The sequence below is a fragment of the Cyprinus carpio genome, unplaced genomic scaffold (genome assembly GCF_018340385.1).
Source record: "Cyprinus carpio isolate SPL01 unplaced genomic scaffold, ASM1834038v1 S000006625, whole genome shotgun sequence".
Taxonomy (NCBI): Eukaryota; Metazoa; Chordata; class Actinopteri; order Cypriniformes; family Cyprinidae; genus Cyprinus; species Cyprinus carpio.
The window spans coordinates 554,757-573,449 of record NW_024879257.1 but is presented as its reverse complement, the minus strand read 5'-3'; the positions used below and the strand labels follow the sequence as shown (position 1 = coordinate 573,449).

Here is an 18,693-nt window from a genome sequence, read left to right as displayed (position 1 = left end):
TTACTGTATTTTCATCAAATAAATGCAATCTTGGTTTGTATAAGAGAGTTAAAAGTCGAAAATCTCAAAAAACATTCAAAATAATCTTACAGACCCTAAACTTTTGAACACTGATGTACATTTATAGTTATAGGACAGATGTTTTTATGCAAATTACATTTTTTAAATCACTATGTGTGTTCTCTGGGAATTGAACCCATGACCTCTGTGCTACTGTTAGATGATCATTGACTTTGACGCATAACATTCACACAAAAGCTGTGCTCAGATCCATTGCAATGACTTGTAATATACCAAAATACGATATTACGACCATCGCTTTACAACACGCTGAAAGCACACAAAGTTTCCTTTTTTGACCATAAAAGATAAAAGAAGTTAAATTGAGAGAAATGGCTGATGGAGTCATTTGGGACAGGACCACTGACACGTCAGAACCAGCTGTACACTCACAATCTTCAAAGACAATGTACACATCTTTCTTTGCAAATAAATGAGAACACTCAAAATGAATGGGTGGAGACAGAAGGCCAGCTCACCCCGGGGCCCTGCCCTACTATATGATTGGCTTGATCCACACCACCCTCAGAGCTGGTTGGTCCGTGGCCCTGCAGCAAAGAGCAGGGAGTGACGCTTGAGAGGTGGACCCTCCATCAACAGGTTCCTCCAGGCTGTGTGTGGCGCTCACAATGCCACCCGGAGGACTGGATGATGCAGTGCAACTGCTCACAGTCCACAGGCATGGATACTGACTGAAAATCACTTTGAGCTTATTCACTTACTGTTGGAAATATTTGTCACATTGCCTAAGACTTAAAAGTGGGTTTTCCTTCTGACCTGCTGGCTCCAGGAGAGCTTGGAGCAGGCTGCACATACAGCTTGCACTTAGCAGGACCAGGAGGAGACACACCTGTCCATCCCTAAGTGACCAGAGAACATTTGCACAGCACCTGGACTCAGATTCTCAGACAGAGACACTTCAAGGAAAAATGAGAAAACTGGAGTGAGTTAACAAAGAAAAAACTGACAACTAGAAGAACTTGAAGTGATACGATATGTAAACTATTTGTCAGTTTGGAGCTTGAGTATGGATCCCCATTTACTTTTATTATACAGAAATTAATGACTGGTGCATTTTTTAACATTTCTCCTTTTGTTTTACACAGGAGGAGGAAAGACATACAAGTTTGAAACATGATGGTGAGTGAACAATTACTTGATTTTGATTTTTAGATTAATTATTCCCTTAATACAGGGGTTCCAATTTGTTTTGTCAGCCAAACCCTTTGAACATAAAATACTTGGAAGTAACCCCAATATTTTAAGATAATATTTGACTAATTTAAAGACACATTTGTACATTTAATGGTTCAATGATGACTGTTAATGGTCGCATGACATGCAAGTAAACATTAGATTATATATATATATATATATATATATATATAATTATTGTTTTATTTAATGATAATCATAATATTAATATTATTAATAATTATGATTAGTTTAAACGAATTATAAAAAATTAAGAAATATATTACTGTTATAAATTACAATTGTGCTGCAAAGTATAAAAAAATAATTATTTGATAATTATAACAATAATTTTGTTTTACACCGCAATAGTTACAATACTAATACTTTTGTTTTAAATTCTTCTATTTCAAATTTTGAAATCCTCAAGCTTTTATTTTGGTGAAATACTGGTGAGATGCAGTAAACTTCTATCCACAAAAATTTTGAAAATTATGCAAATGTGAATATAAAAGAGAATCTAGTGCATACTGCGTTCACAAATGCTTTAAACTCACAGCAAATGCAGAAATAGAGTTTGTGAGAAGTCGCCTTTACCGTGAACCCCAAATTCAGTTTTATTAATTATTAGCTTTTCATTAGCATACAAACCCCCTGCATTTCCTTCATGTGGGAAACCCTATCTTTATACAAAAAGCATGACTGTCTGTAATTACAGATATGATTAAACTGCACTCTGTTAAATAACCTGAGTTATGGCCGTGGTGGTGATGATGGCGGGGCAGGTAGGGGTGATGGGCACGGGGGCCACTCGGTGCCCATGCAGACCTGGGTAGTGTTTGTACTCCATGGTGGGAGTAAGCGGTAAACCCTCCTGGGTATGGAAAGTTACCACCACTAGCAGAACACAGAGTGTCTGGATTTGATATGAACCATCCGCCTGCAACCAACAAGTGGACACCAATATGATTCACATAACAAGATGCTGTATATATTTCTTAAATACATCTACGAGGATCCTGACAAAAACAGGAAAATGAATGACTATGCCAGTGCTGGATGCCCATATGCTGGTTTCAGCTGGCAGTTCGAGAAGATGATTCTTAAGATGAAAGCTCCTATGGATAATAAAAAAGCTTCATGCATGAGACAAACCTCAAATATAGAATTAATATATCATAATGGTTAATAATACAAATAAATGAACCACATACACTATTGTTCAAGTTTGGGTTGGTAAGATTTTTTCATGTTTTTAAAAGAAGTCTTTTATTCTCATGTAACAAATTTATTCCTGTGATGCAAAAGCTGAATTTTTCAGCATCATTACTCCAGTCTTCAGTGTCACATTATCTTGAGAAATCATTCTAATATGCTGATTTTGGTGCTCAGGAAACAGTTCTTATTGTTATTTTTGTTGAAAACAGCCATTGTTGCTTATTTTTGTGAAAAACTGATACATTTTTCTTTCACACAGAATTCTTTGATGATGAATCATTAGGAAACTGATTCTTTAGTAACAACTAAATATCTTTATTGTTATCACTACTTTTTTAAAAGCATGTGTGCATTTATGGATGTTATGCATTAATGCAAGTATTTAAAATACTGAATGGTATAGTGTATGCAAAGAGTATGTTATTATGAGGTCGGTTTTGACTTTTTTCCACTGTTTATATTCTTTTTTAGGCAAAGGTGACACCTGTCAGGTTTTTATTGGATGTACATCCTTTTACAGGTAAATATTTCATAATCTCTCTTATACTTTTTACTCTTATTATGATACATCACTTCTAATTTCATCACATTTTCAAAGTATTCATATTTCACTTTGTGTATGGACTGTAAGCTGGAAAAACCTACACACACACACACACACACACATATACACACACATTATATATATATATATATATATATATATATATATATATATATATATATATATATATATATATATATATATATATATATATATATATATATATACTACTTAAATAGTAAAGTTTTTATATCAAAATATTTGTAATTACTGCCTTTAATTTCTGTTAATTTAAAAAGGAAACGAAATCTTTCTTTTTCAATTGTCATGAATATAATGTAACAATCCAAAATACTACGGCCATAAAATATGCATTAATTATAAATGCATATTGTTAAATTTTCTTTATGCAAAATATAATTTCTTTGGCCATACTTTATTAAGGTCCAATTCTCATTATTAACCATATATTAAGTATAGCATTAGCCTCAATAAAATCTTAATTTGCTGCTTCTTAATAATAGTTTGTAAGGTAGGTGTTAAGTTTAGGTATGGGGTTGGATTAAGGGATGTAAAATATGGTCATGCAGAATAAGGTATTAACGTGTGCTTTAAAAGTATTAATAAACAGCCAATATGCTAGTGAAATGCATGCTGTTAAGCAAGTTAACAGTGAGAAATGGTCCCTAAACTAAAGTGTTACCATTTTTTGGGGGGTTAAACATGCGATTCACCCGTAATGGTTTAAATTTACACTGTACACTCTCAATTCAGTAGTGTTGTACCTCTGCTCTGGTGAAGTTATGACTATATTTACTGGAGAACAGTCATTCAGTACTCATTCCACCAACATTATTGTGTATATCTCACACATTCTTCACTGTAGCCGCTCAAAATCTCTCACTCTCACTTCACACTGCCTCTCAACAAGCCTTCCTCCTTTACTCACACACTCACTTTCGAATTCAAAGCATAAACGTTTAATAATTGGTGCGCTAATCATGGCTGATTTCGCACAGTCATGCTAGCGTGATCTAGCGCTAATGCCCGCTATGATATTATTATGAGTTGAAGTACACATTGTTAACTCGGTGAGAAAACTTATCTTCTGACACTGGCCCGTGTGTTTGTTGTTTAATGTCATTTAAACTAATTGTACCTTTCCTTTGCATCAGAAAGCTTTGGCAAATGGATGTGTGCTTTATCTTCAGTGCAGGTTATCTGTGAAAGGGAAGAAGCATAGAGGATTGTGAGGATAAAATATCTCATATAGTCATTATATTTTAGATTTAGCAAAACATAAGCAAGCTTTATTTTAAGGGTACAGTTCATCCAGAAAGATGTGGGTGTATACTGTAGTGCACAAGTTAATATAGACTACTTTTAGGAGCTTGACTATTCACTTTCATTGCATGGGGAAAGAGCAGCAAGCAACAAAGCAAGACTTTTCAAGAGGCTACAGTAGTAAGAAATGTGACCTGTTTTTTTTTTTTTTGGAATGACTAAATCCACAGAATTTTCATTTTTTGGATGAATTATCTCGTTAGACAATAATTTGAACTTAAATGTTTGTTTTGTGAAGATGCTCGAACCTCTTCATTCTGGTAGGCCGTTACAGCGATGAACTGAGTTTCTGTAAGAGAAAGAGATGTTGGTCACCATCCTGTGGCTGCCTCCTACACGAACAATGTGAATCTGAGGCTCGTACTTATGGAGAGAATTCAGCATGATCTGGACCAGGTAAACAGAACAGAAGAGAAAAGGGAAGTAAGAAGATTATTACAGAAGATCTATTAACACACCAACTTTAAAAATCCCAGGTTCATACTGTACAAGTATATATTTTAAAAATTAATTTTAAGGTATCAAACAGGATGCAAAAGCGGCAAAAGGTTTTGAATGTAAGAGAGAAATTACCAACACAGAATGAAATCAATTAGCATATTATACAACTGTTGTAAATGGGTATAATAATACATTTAATTTTTCAGTTATGAGTTACCCATAAATCCACAAACATTACATATCACATATTTTACATATAATATATGCATTTAATATATTTTAAAGTGTAATGTATTCCTGTTATGGTAAATCTGAATTTTCAGCATCATTACTCCAGTCTTCAGTGTCACATCATCCTTCCAGAAATCATTTCTAATATCGCAGTTTGCTGCTCCAAGAAACATTTTTATAAGATTAAAAGTTTTTAATGTCAAATTAGTAGTTTAATGTCTAACTTTAATGATTCTAATTATAATGTCAACATCTTTTGTATGAAAGGGTTACCTGCAAGGGTGATTTAAGTAACAGTAAGATTTTAAAGAGACAGTTTCCCCAAAAAATGAAAATTCTGTCATCATTTAGTCACCCTCATGTTGTTCCAAACTCAAAAAATGAAAATTCTGTCATCATTTAGTCACCCTCATGTTGTTCCAAACCTGTATGACTTTCTTTTCTATTCTGCTGAATTTACAAAAAGAAGATATTTTAAAGAATGGTGGTAACTAAATGGCTGATGGGAAGCCACTGACATCCATAGTATTGTTTTTCCAAACTATAGAAGTCCAATGGCTGTTTTGGTTACCAACATTCTTTCTAAAAAGGAATCATATGATGTTGCTAAAAAATAATAACATGATGTTGCTAAAAAATAGCATTATTTTTGTGTATTTGGTGTAATGCAATGTGTTTATGCAGTTCAAGGTTCTACAAAAAACACATTATTTTCCACATACTGTACATTATTGTTAAGCCTCCTGAAACACATAGATTTTTACAAAAGCTCATCGTTCTGAAAAGCGGAGTGTGCTCTGATTGTCCAGCTATCCAGTGGTTGTGATTGGCCCGAATTCTTCTTAGAAGCATGTGGCCAGGAAATGTTAAGCCCCCTTACCAATACTGTGATGCGATGTGTCGGTGTGTGAGATAAAAACCAATAAAACCCATTACAAACAAGACATTTGTTGCATCGAGTGGGGACATAATTACTGATTATAATGACTTATGCTACTGCCTTTTCTACTGGCGTTGTGTTTAGCGTGCTCGCTAACGATAAACAGAAGTGCCAGACTTCTGCATTTGTGATCGGAGAAATGACAAACAACAAGCGCTACTCTACACTGCTCAAAACTTGCGTTTGAATCAACAGTTGCAAATTCTTTAAATATGAAAAGTACTTACAGGCTGTGAGTCAGAAGTGCCAGACTGTCCTTGCAAAGTTGGAATTGCCCCACTATATAGAAACAGCCTTTGTTCACAGCCGGCATTGTAGGCTACTCTCCCAGGAAAGAGTCTTCCATAAAATGCGCTGTACACACTCTAATATTTCAGTCGAACTATTCTGGAACAGTGTTAATACAACTTAACTTAAATACAGCTTAACCACTGATTTCTAGTTGTGTCCTCTTTTGGAAGGCCAAACAAAGTAGTTTCACTTTCACAATGAAAGCAGCATCTCCACAACATGGTGGTGGCAGCAACAACACTACAGCGAGAATTAAAGTTACGCCTTCTTTCTTTGCGTAAACATTTGGGTGGCATTATGCAAATCTGCCCACACAGTGACATAGACATGTGGGGGCATGTAAACGAGGTGTTTTAGGGAGTGGAGCCGAAGTCTTAACTTTATAAAGAATATCTTTTTTTGGTTTGAGACTTTAGTCTTTGAAACTTTAGGGATCTTATTTATGCAACAGCTTTGTAACACTCAAAGAGAAAGGAAAACTTGAAACTGCATCATATGACCCCTTTAAAATATCATATTTTTTGTGTTCAACAGCTGAAAGAACCTCTGCTACTTTCAGGTTTAGGTTTTGAGCAACTTGAGGGTGAGTAAATGACGACAGGATTTTTCATTTTGGGTGAACTATCCTACTAAGAGCAATAAGTCTAATCAAATAAGAATAAATGTAGACTGTTTTGTCAATACGTAATTATTTATGCGATAAAACAGTGGGATTACAATTGTGTCATAACATTCCAAATCATCAGCTGAAAATTTGGACAGTAACACTATACTGTGTATTGGTAGGTCTTTACATTTAGATACAGCATTTTTTTGTGTGTGTGTGTGTGTGTGAAAAATTCTTCGATGACTGCAGTGACCATATCAAGCACAAATAAATCTATGGACTGAATTCTGAGAAAGAGAGCCGGATGGAGCCCGAGAGAGAAAAGCAGCAATTTTTTTACTCTAATTGGTAGATTACAATGACTGATGAGGGGCAGGTACTCATCTGCATGGCTACAGGGGACATAAAAAGGGCTTTGTGTGCATTTTTTCTGTCCCTCGCCTGCTAGCTTTTTAATATGTTGCCTTTTTTTGAACATCTAAGGACTGATGGCTAAATTAATTTTGCATAGAAAAAACAGAGGTAATTACCATAATGTACAACTAACCACAGCAATTATTTCATTTAGAGCTGGTTCTCTCTCATCGTCCTCTCTGCTGCCAGCTCTGCGTTTAAAAACCCCGGTAAATAGGGAACAGACAGGAATAGGGAGAAGAAGAGGATGGGTGGTGGGGGAGGCATAGGGGGGAGGTCATGTAAATACCAATAATAATTTGGTGGCCGAGGAGTCATACTCGAATGGAGGCGGGCTGGAGCACCTCGCCAGCGGCCCAGCTGAAAGCCAGGATGGCTAGCTGAAGTAGACCACTCTCTGTCTGAACGGCAGGAAGTGCATTAAATGAGAAAAGTGGCAATTAAGAGCTGTTTATTCCTGTTTACATGCAGTCCCTGCTGAACAAAGGGGCTCCATAGGTGAAGTGGATGCAGAGGAGCGCACTAATTGTATAAATGCACACTTGAAATTTCCCCGTGGCAGCGCCACAGATTGACTGGAAGGCAGGCCAAGACTCCTAAAAGCTACAGAAGCCTGTTTGGACACACAAGAAGCCCAGAGAGGCTACTCAAGATTATGGAACGGATCACATCTGGCATTGGCTACACACCTGCGCTACATGTGCGGGGGGGCATTTTACAGGGGAACCATTTGGATGGAGAAATTGGTCAAGAAAGTGGAGTGGGAACTTATGTGTGTCTGGTATGTGTCAGCATGCTGGCACCTGACCACCTCCGGCTGAGCGCTTGTTGGTTGGGTTTGACTTTGTTGAAGGACACGGGGCCTTCATCCAGTGGGCAAGGCTACAGTTTTCGCGAGTCGGGGTGGATGTAGAGGCGCAGCTGGTGACTGTGAGGCTCAGGTTTGCCCGCGAGGGACCCACCTTTCGCCGTTCACATACTTCCAGCGGTGACCGTCTGCAGGGCTGGAAGTCCAGCAGGAATGAATACATGGCGTTGGGGATCCAGACCCGTCACGCCCGACTTTCAGAACTGGAAACATCCTCCTTACAAAAGGACAGAAGAATGCTTACTGAATCTCAAAAAAAAAAAAAAAATAGCTTTTTCAAAGCTGTAAATAAAACAGCAAGTGGTTACCAGAGTTTGTTTACAAGCGAAATACTATTTCTGAGTCTTTCTACTTCAAAATTTGCCCATTTAAATCAACATGTAGTTTCTAGGTAATTATTTCGATGAAATTTACTAGGAATTTTCGACTGAAAAAGTGTTTGCGAGACCAGTTGCATACACTCTCTAAAATACAGATTCTTTATTGGCATTGATGGTTCATTGCACAAAAGATTCTTTTCACTCTTAAAAAAAGTGCTTCCAAAAGGGTACGTTTTCAAAGCAATGCCCTAAGAGAAGAACCATTTTGAACCCTTTAACAGTTCTTAAAAAAAACACCTATTTTCTTTCTCAGTTCAGTAAAAAAAAACATTTCTTAATAATCAAAAGAACATTTTTTCCACTAAAAAGAACCTTTCGTTGGAACTATAAATAGATTCTGTGGATGTTAAAGCGTTCTTCCCTGCGGAGACCATCTAATTGCCTATGAAAAGAACTTTTTATATTTAAGATGTGTTCTTCAGATTGATTACAATGTTTGTTACACTAAAAATATGCGCCATGACACTGAAAGGTTCCTGTGAAGGGAACCCAAAATAGCATTCTACAAACAAAAAAACAAGACATTATTTTCAAAGTAATCTGTATTTTTATAAGTGTCTGTGCAAAAACTTTTGAAAACATCTTTTATTTAATTGATTTCTTTTGTGTCCATACATAAAAAAGTCAAGGTCAACTGACATTTGACCAATACACATCTTCTTTTGTTTTCCACAAAAAGAAGAATCAAAGATTTTACATTTCTGGATTTTACATTTTTACATCTCTTTAAGACACAAAATCAAATTCAATCTGTCCAAAAACTGTCACACACTCCACATACGCTGCCATTAAAAAAAGTTATCCCCAACAATGATTCACACTGTCCTGCCAAAACTCTAACAAGAACACTGAACTTCATGAAGGAGGTTGCGACGCGTAGTCATTTTAACCACTTTTTTCCTCCCAGATCTGATTATTTTTTTATGCGGCATGAGAACACGCTTAAGAGCCGGGCTGCAAATGGAAAGGGACACCCACCTGCAGAGCTGACCTGTAACTACTGGAATGAGTTGGTCAAGTCACCCTTCAGCCTCGATAACATTCAACAACAAGCCTTTCAATTAAATTAATCTGCCTGTTCCAAAAAAACATAAAAACACCACCATGTGCCAATACCAGCAACACAACATGATCAACCTGTTCCTAAACAGGAACATTGCTTGATTTTTATTAATTGATAACACTTCTAAAAAAAAAAAAAAAATAACACCAAAACTACAACTGAAAAATGAATAAACATTTTCATAAGGATTAAGACTAACATAATTGTTTTTAAAGTTTAGATTCAAGCTCAAATCACATTGACATTTTTCTGTTCTCTTTAGAAACAATATTACAGTCCATTTTATGTTTACACTGGCCCCTAAGAGTTTTAAGATACCCAAGTAACATTTAAGATTGCTTGAATGTCATTGCAATGGCATCTGCAAATCCCCTTTTTTTTCCATGACAAACTTTTCTGAGCCAATTTTGAAAAATTGAATTGAAGCAGGGGTTTTTTTTTTTTTTGTATAGTATATTTTTTATTTAATCACTTAAAAATCTAATAAATAAGCTATACTTTTGTGGAACGTTTTGCACTTTTAAAGTGTTTGCTATCTTGCTTTAAAATAAATATCACTTGATTTGATATATTGTTAAATAATGCAAACACATTATAATGAATCATAACCTACTAACTTCAGTGTCCAAATGGGAACATTTTATATACCTGTTAAAAAAAATAAAAAAATTGTATAATTTGATAAACATTTGACAAATTAATAAACATTTTCATAAGGATTAAGACTAACACAATTGTTTTTAAAGTTTAGATTCAAACTATCATATTGACGCGAATGCCATATTTCTTTACTAATCTTTATACTAATTATATATATATTTAGTGTGTGTGTGTGTATAGAGATATATATATATATATATATATATATATATATATATATATATATATATATATATATATATATATAAAACCTAATTTTCTGACACAACACGAATTAAATAGTATATAATTATAACCACGTCCTTTAATGTATAAACAATAAAAACTTGTAATTTACTTGAATGAAAGAATTTGAATGTAATTTGTGAAAAATAAATCCGTAAGTTCGAGTAAACGTCATGTGTATTGGTCTAGCAGATTCTATGCTAAACAAATGTTATTAATTAATATTAACAAACACCACTGCTTAATCAAGACTTTTACAACTTTGGCATCAGGTTGACAGTGGCTCACCTAAGCCGTTCTTGGTCACAATCATCTCGTTGGTCACTTTGAACTTGAATCCTCCTCCAGAGTTCGGAATCTTCCAGGGTGACTTTGAGCTGTTTCTCAGTGGGGTCTCCCTTCTCTCGGCCGGCCTGTAAACTCGCTACTCCACGACGCTCAGCAGTCTGCGGATGCAGCAGTCGTTGCTGCCCCGAGCACCGCACCGTCACCGCGCCGCCGCTCCTCAGCTCTTCCTCCACCTTCATGAGTGACGGCAAATCTCACACGCGCTTGACAAGTACAAAAGAACTGGACTTTAACTTTAGCTTTCTAGAATTTTTGAGAAGATTTAGAAGTAACGTTGTGCCTAACAAATGTGACTTTGCCGACGGCTTCAACCATAAAGAAAAACGACTCTCTCTTTATGTACTACTAGCAGGGTGTGTGTGTTTTGATCTGCTACCTTCAGCTCTCCTGCGACCATCATGTTCTTATGACCGCCCGGTTCTAATACGACGGCCGCAGTCACGTTGGATCTTCATACCAATTAATGTGATTCTTTCACAACCCACATTGTTTCAGTTCAAAACCCACTTAATGTTCACATCGTGGCGTTTTTTTTTTTCTTTCATGTTTCACATTATATATTTAGACCGAAATATCATTGGTGCCCCCTGCTTTAAATAACATGAAAAAACCGTAGGCCCCAGAGAAGTTCAAGGAAACTTACAGGACTAACGCTTCAGAGAGACAAATAAAGGTATGATAAACCCATACCTGTAACTCAAGCAAATAGAATGATTCATAAACAGCATTGACACACGCTACCCGGTTTGTTTATATGCATATATAGGCATACTGCAAATCTATTAATGACTTCGAGGGGGTTGCTTCATGCTTTTGTTTTGCAGAACCTAATGCCAGACATCATCGAGTATTTTTCTATTTTAGAGAGTGCTGGGTGCTAGTGTGTGCTAAAATGCTATCAACATTTTAATTTGTTATCAACGCAACGTGGAGTGCCTGTAGTTTATGTAAAACAACATATCCACGTTAAAGAAAAACTTGGAGTATCCAGCTGCATTCCTTTAGTATGTTTTCGGGCTTCTGCCAATACTTTGAAACACAAGCTTATTTTGGGATTTTTAATCTTTTCCACTCTCTTGTTTTCGGCCCTTTCACCCGGTCAGAGGGAAAAATAAAAATACGGGATCTTGAATTGAGAAAACAATGATCGCTTTAATTACATCCCATAGGGTGACTTTTGTTTAGAGATGTGACGATAGCAAACACCAGGCCCTCCCCTCCGGAATGTTGTATAACTTTACAGTTTTTGAGCCTCACATATTGGTGCCCCTCTGCCATAGTGGACAGTTGTCGTAGACTCGCCGATTTATTGGCATCTCTGATTTAGTCATGCCATATAATTTGAATAATAAATAGACATGCAATCGACGTGGGACTTGCCTATAGCACGAGTTGTCCACTTCGGTCTACATGTAATCAAGCACCAGAAGATACCGATTTATTTAAAAGAGCCTCATATGTGATGGCCGCGTAACTAAGAGGTCATACGTCTCTAAGGCGCTTTAAGCCGTTATTTGCTGTAAAGACGCAGGTAGGAGCATTTAAAATTATTGTTGTTATACTCCCACATTATAAGCCCAAATAAAATAATGGATGTCTCTGCGGCGCGCGCGAGAGCGCCAGAAATGAATGGAGAGCTCGATCCAGACTCCGGCGTCCGCTCTCAATCACAGAGCCACGGCGCATAGGAGATTAAAGCGATTTCAGAAGCAGTTTAAATCCGTGTGTGGTAGGAAAAAAGAGTTCTCAATTAGAGCGTGGAGAATCCCGCCGCGGACGCTATGATCAAGACTAACCAGCCCCCAAACCAGACGCCTCCCTTGCCATTTCTCACATATTAAGGCAGTTTCTCGAGGACATAAGCTACTTAAACATCGCCTTTAAACCAACGCACGAATAAGTCAACGCTACAAGCTGTATATGAAAGAATCCTTCTGAATGTTTACACCCGGGGGATCGGGGGCGCTCCTTACAGCGCACATGCACCGGCACGCCTACCTGTTTTGTGCAATACGAGTGCGGAGGGAAGACCACTGAATTAGTGGCAAGACACTCAGGAAAGGTAGAGATTGCACCGGGGAGAGCGGAAGATTAAGCGTAAGCAAGATAAATGCAATCTGTACTCGTGTTATAACTAGCCCATCTGATTAGTAAATAATGTCGCATTACAGGTATGCCCATAGAACACTTCGGTAAACAACCGCCTCGTCAGCATACAAGTTGACAATATTTATATATACTCGCAAGAACAAACATTGGTGGGCTAAATAGATCCTCCATTGATGCACGGGAAAACATTTTCCATTTTTCTGTCGTCCCACACAAATCATTATTGTACAGCTTGAGTCAAAATTATTCTTTTCTGTACATCATATGACGGAAATCCAATACCGGTGAATGCTCTGCCAGGGAATCATATCGTGTAGCTGTATCGCGCTTACTACGTCTTAATATCTAAATACATTTAAGACGCAGAGCCCAAGAACCGCTTTATACAGGTCCCGTTTTGTTCGTGTGATTCGTCTGGCTTAAGGTTTGTATCAGATAAGCACAAGAGAAAATGTGTCTGACATGTATGTGCCAAATGTTATGCTTTTACTTTGTATCTAAATATAAGGACAGCATAAAAACATTCTTAATCAGCCAAAAAGCCACATAAGTTATACTCGCCTGGTTCACATGCATATCAGATTAGGACACTCTAGAGTTGTGCTTTTTTGAAGACAAACAGGCGGAAGCGATAGGGATATGATAGGCCTCGCAATTGACGAATTCTGGTCGGTATGTCGCGGTACTCTAAGGCGAAGTGTGCTGGCGGCAGGGCTCAACTTTTCCGGCGTATCCTTAATCTTTTATGTGCCGGTGTGTGTGGGTTTGGTCGGGGGCGGGGGGGGGGTCGGGCGTGGGGCAGGGGCCCAGGTTGGGGGGTTGTACTTACCTATACTAATAGATAACTTAGTCGAACTAAAAGAGATGTTGCGATACACTTATATTAGAAATCCCACTTCAGCTTGCCCCTCTATTCTAGCCCCAGACAAGTAAATACACATTAAAGCCTAATAAAACTGCAAACACTGGTTAACATTTCTACGCCTCAAGCGAATCCTTAAGATAATCATTGGATGACGGCAGAGAGGGCAAGGCACGTAGCCGAACGAATTAAGCAATTACAAGCAGCATTGTTAAATGTCCTAAATAGCAGAGATGCTCAATCTCTGCCTGCCCCACCAAACATAGTCAACTATCAGGGCCCAGACTGATTTTAAAACTCAACCACTTAGCCTAATTAGATTGTTTCATTCTTCTATTTCCGCTACTTGAATGCACCCTATAAGCCCACAGTTGTAGTGTATGTGTGGGTGTGAAGAACCTCGTAGCTGTCAGTGTGCTTGGTGTGTGCGGTGTGCTATTTGTGTGTGGAGAGAGGGAGAGCTACTTGTGTCTTGTGTCTGTGCCCTTGTTCACACAGATGAAGCAGTGTGGCCATCCGTTGGGAGACACAGGAGGTAAGTGGCTCCCGAGCCTCGTATTGCTGGTACGTGATCGAGGCCATGAGTACTGCCTATGCCAGCGCCCTGCAGCGATGTGAGTTACCAGTTGAGTTGGACCATTGAAAGGGCCATGCACCGAGAATACAAGCTGGCAGCCAAAGCCAGCCATTACAGAGAGTACTAGCCAAGGCCGGCAAACTGATAGTAGGTCAATCTCACTTGATAGGCCTGTAATAGCCCCGGCTAGTGGCGATGGACAACTTAAATAATGCCATCCCTACATATAATAACAAACTAGGCGCAAAGGTCAAACAAACGCCAAAGCTCAAAAAAACAGATGCATTAAAGAGTTGCCTTTTGTCGGCTATGTGACAGAATTTTGATTGGGTTAGTCTATACAAGCAATTACATGAATTTTTACACCGTCAATAGGCGACTTAAATTGCAAAACTTGCATATTTTGAAAATGGGCAATTAGCTGCATTTTAACAATTTTACAGTGCCCTATAAAATAATTCTTAAATTAGTCCAGTGACAGCTCTTCTGACATCCGGCATTGTTTTATTTTGCTATATCACTTTAGGCTAAGTTATTTGTAATTTGTCTCCTGCAGTTGAAACTATTGATTTGTTTGTCCAACAGCATTTTTTTAATGTATGCGTTTTGTAAATATATAAAGAAAACCCACCTTGCAAACAGGAATGTAGGCATTAAGCTATACCTGCTGAAATACAAGACGGAGATACAATTTAAACAGATAGCAAATAAAAAAAATCGTAAGCCTCACATTTCCTCTCTTTCTGTTTTGTTTTATGAGGAACTTTTAATATAAGACATAATGAATTAATACTGCTACAAGGATATTCTATTCTTCTATGCGCCTCACTCATTCGGCTAATCGCTTAACCCTCACAAATAATTTGGCATTAGTAGGCTAATTTCAAACAATCGCATCCATCTCAGTGTGATGTTTTATGATGCCTTGACTAACGGGACGCCAAAAAATGTCCCCACAATATAAAGAATTCCAAACGCTGATCTCACAGCAATTTGTACATATTCCTAATAATAACACTTTTTGTGAAAAAACATAATGCTATTTCATTAGAAGCAAGTTTCAAATTCATAGGCATTCATACAAATGACCACCCCTAAACTCATACAGAAAAAATCCAGAGAAATGATATTAAATTGATCATGAAGCGATGTGCGAGGTCGTACGAATTAACCACCTCATAAAATATGCAACAAATGAGTGTCGTGAGATAGAGCGAAATTGCGTCAGTGAGGCAACGTAGGTTGAAAAATTCAGGTTTATCTGTCCTTGTGGGGCAGGATCATTTGAATCACGACAATGACCAAAAAGGCACGCTTTTACACACGCAAACAAAATCTTATAGCCAGTATAATTTGATGTCATTACAATTTATATATGGAATAACAGTCCAGCATTTAACTGCTGTCTGTTATTACTTGTGATTTTTGATTATTATAGGCCTACGCAGAGCCATGAGGCAGGGTTGCCACTATTGCCGCTGATTTTATGAGCTTCTAGATAAGAGATGTCTGCTTAAATATACATCCATTTGCTGCGAGATAGCACGGGCTATACAAACACTGTCTCATGTTTTCTTATGCATGCCGATTAAAGGTGACCGGCCGTAGTTGTAGCACCCAAACTTGAGACCATACGCTACCTCGAACTTGTGATTAGTACTTATACGCTGTATTACACACCAATCCCCTCTTTCGGGGCAAAACGCGGCACTCCATCTGAGACGCGATCTGATACACAGAGCATGCCGAGAAGCAAGGAAAAGCGGCACCCAGATAGAACATACATCTCAATGACTTGGCAAATCAATGATGAGCCAAACATTGCATTCGAGGATGCCCCAAATTCAAAGCATCGCACTTCAATCTCTCAGCCTATGCCATGTGATCCGGGCGCAAGCTTTTTGACAGGGGCTGTTACATTACCATGCATAACTTTAGGAAAATGATGCCCGGTCCACCCATGGCATACCACCGTGAAGCCCATATGACCAAGTCTAAAATATCCAAATATAACTTTAGTTAGCTGCAATATCTCAAGTGAAAAGTGAAAACAATAGAAACAATGCCCAAAAAAGCCCATTGCAAAACAAAAGTTGGGCCTCAGCAGAATTGCTCAAAAAAAAAAGTATGCATCCTGGGGTGGGTGTAATCAGCCTCAGACTCATACTCAATTCCTGAATATGTTTGCCCACTGAAAGCCACACAAATTCACTTCTGCAAAGCCTTTATACAAGCTCCTGCCCAGGCCCTCATTCGAGACAGGTTGTGCAAAAAGGTTAATGTGATAGGGCGTCTATACAGGAATGATATTCTCGCTCAGATATATAATGCACAGCATCCATTAAAAAGCGAAAACATATCCCTTAGCAGCAATTCATAGCGGTCAAAGTATAAAGGTTTTTATTGTCTTATATATCACTGTGATCGTTCTCCACTAATTCCACAATTTCATTCTATATAAGGTATACACATTTATAGTTGTATGTGATATTGATTTGATACACGATACTCCATACATACAATTACAACAATTTATAGCATGTCATTTATAAAATAAGCGCTAACTATGGCTATTGGTATTCATTACCATATGTTAATTGTACCAGGGGATGCCAAAAAATCAGAGAGATAGCAGAACACCAGAGGTAGGCCCTTTAGTTCTTCCCCCTAAATACAAAAAACAAGAAATTAAAAAGATATGTAAAGGAACCAGTCTATCTGATCATAAATAAACATAAGCTAGATGTACCCAGGCTGTGGTACATAACACATTTGACCCACGGAATCCCTATATTACCACATGCATGTCAACCAACATCATTGCCCCCCTCACCCCTTTTCAGAAACAGCACACTTACACAAAACAGACGAGACACAGGAAGGTCTACGGCACTCCGAGCATGTACTTTAAAACAACAAAACGTTGCGTTTAGGGCAGAACAGAAACAAAAAGACCAATTAGGAAATTTAATAAAAACACTGAAATCTCTCTCTGGTGCCCTTAGGTCATGATGCATATCTGCAATATGTATTGTGTGCATCTCACAATCATAATGGTCCTATTTACCAGAGCTCGCTTCTTGTCGCACCACATCCGCGTGGAGTTGCTTTAATCGAACCGTTTTTTAGCGTAACATTTGAACATTGCTGCCGAAAACAATCCACACCCACAGAGACCTCAGGATAGACTTACATTGACGATGCTCACAGTGTGCTACAAATCAACGCCGTAGCATATGGCGTTACAATCTGCGACATTGCATTTTGTCTATTAATCTATTCACAACATAGCTTTAAACATGCTCTGATAAATGTTTTATAGCATTCAACTATTTACAATAGTGGGTGTTGAACAATAGGTCTATTAAATCTCTAAAAGAATTTATTTTGAGATATATTGGGGGATCATATTACATGTGAAAAGGCTTGAAAAAAAAACTCTGGGCATCCATCTTTGCAATTATTATTTCAATTATTAGCTTAATTTAGTTTATTAGGCGCTAGTTCTGCATAGGGATTAGACAAAATTCTGCAGTTTTTTATTTTTTGTAGGGTTGCAACGATTAAATATCTCGCGAGACCAATAATTAATGCACATAGCCCCATCAGTAAAGCCGATGTTGCGTTACTCTAGTCAGACCGCGTTAATTTCCATCACGTGCTGATTCGGGTATTTCACAAAGTGCAGAAGACGTGCTTACTACACAGCAGCCGTTGTTAAAATGAAAAAGCGCGGGGGGAAATTGTAGTGACTAATGTAGCGCTACGAGAGTTTGCAAAACTCCTAACCCTAAGGGTGCTGGCGTCGCAGAGTCTTGCCGGCTTCTGCGCTTATAACAACGACTCAGGATGCACCTGTGGAGCAAGGCCCTCCGAGACCACAACTGCTCCCTGCTCGTGGCAGCGCAGCATAAATGGCATGCCCACTGAGCTCCAGCCGATGCTCGTGGTCACGGTGTGCTGTGTTCACTCTGCTGTGTGTGTGCAAATTTGGAGGGTTGAAAGGTTTTTTGGCGTCACCAGTGTTACTTGCCGCTGTCTAGTATGTCACGTCACGTTCAACTTTAAAAATCCACGCTCGCATAAATGAACGGGGATTCACGACAATTTTGCAGCGTTGGCCCCCGTTTCCAACAATCCATCCATCATCCAGTGTGATTTTTAATATGCGTCCCAAAAATCAGGCCCCTGATGGAAATTTCACAGCCGGTGATTAGAGAACACGGCTTTCCGCGTGACGAGATGCTCTAGCCTAATTAGCGGTTCCGATATTATCGTCCTGCACCTCCTCATTTTTTGAGCCTTTAAAACAGATTT

At 38.1% G+C, this 18,693-nt stretch overlaps 1 pseudogene; it reads right to left on the bottom strand.

Annotated features, from left to right (window-relative positions):
* Positions 1-355: 355 nt before the first annotated feature.
* Positions 356-11,007, bottom strand: LOC122144244 (annotated as a pseudogene).
* Between the last annotated feature and the right edge of the window lie 7,686 nt (positions 11,008-18,693).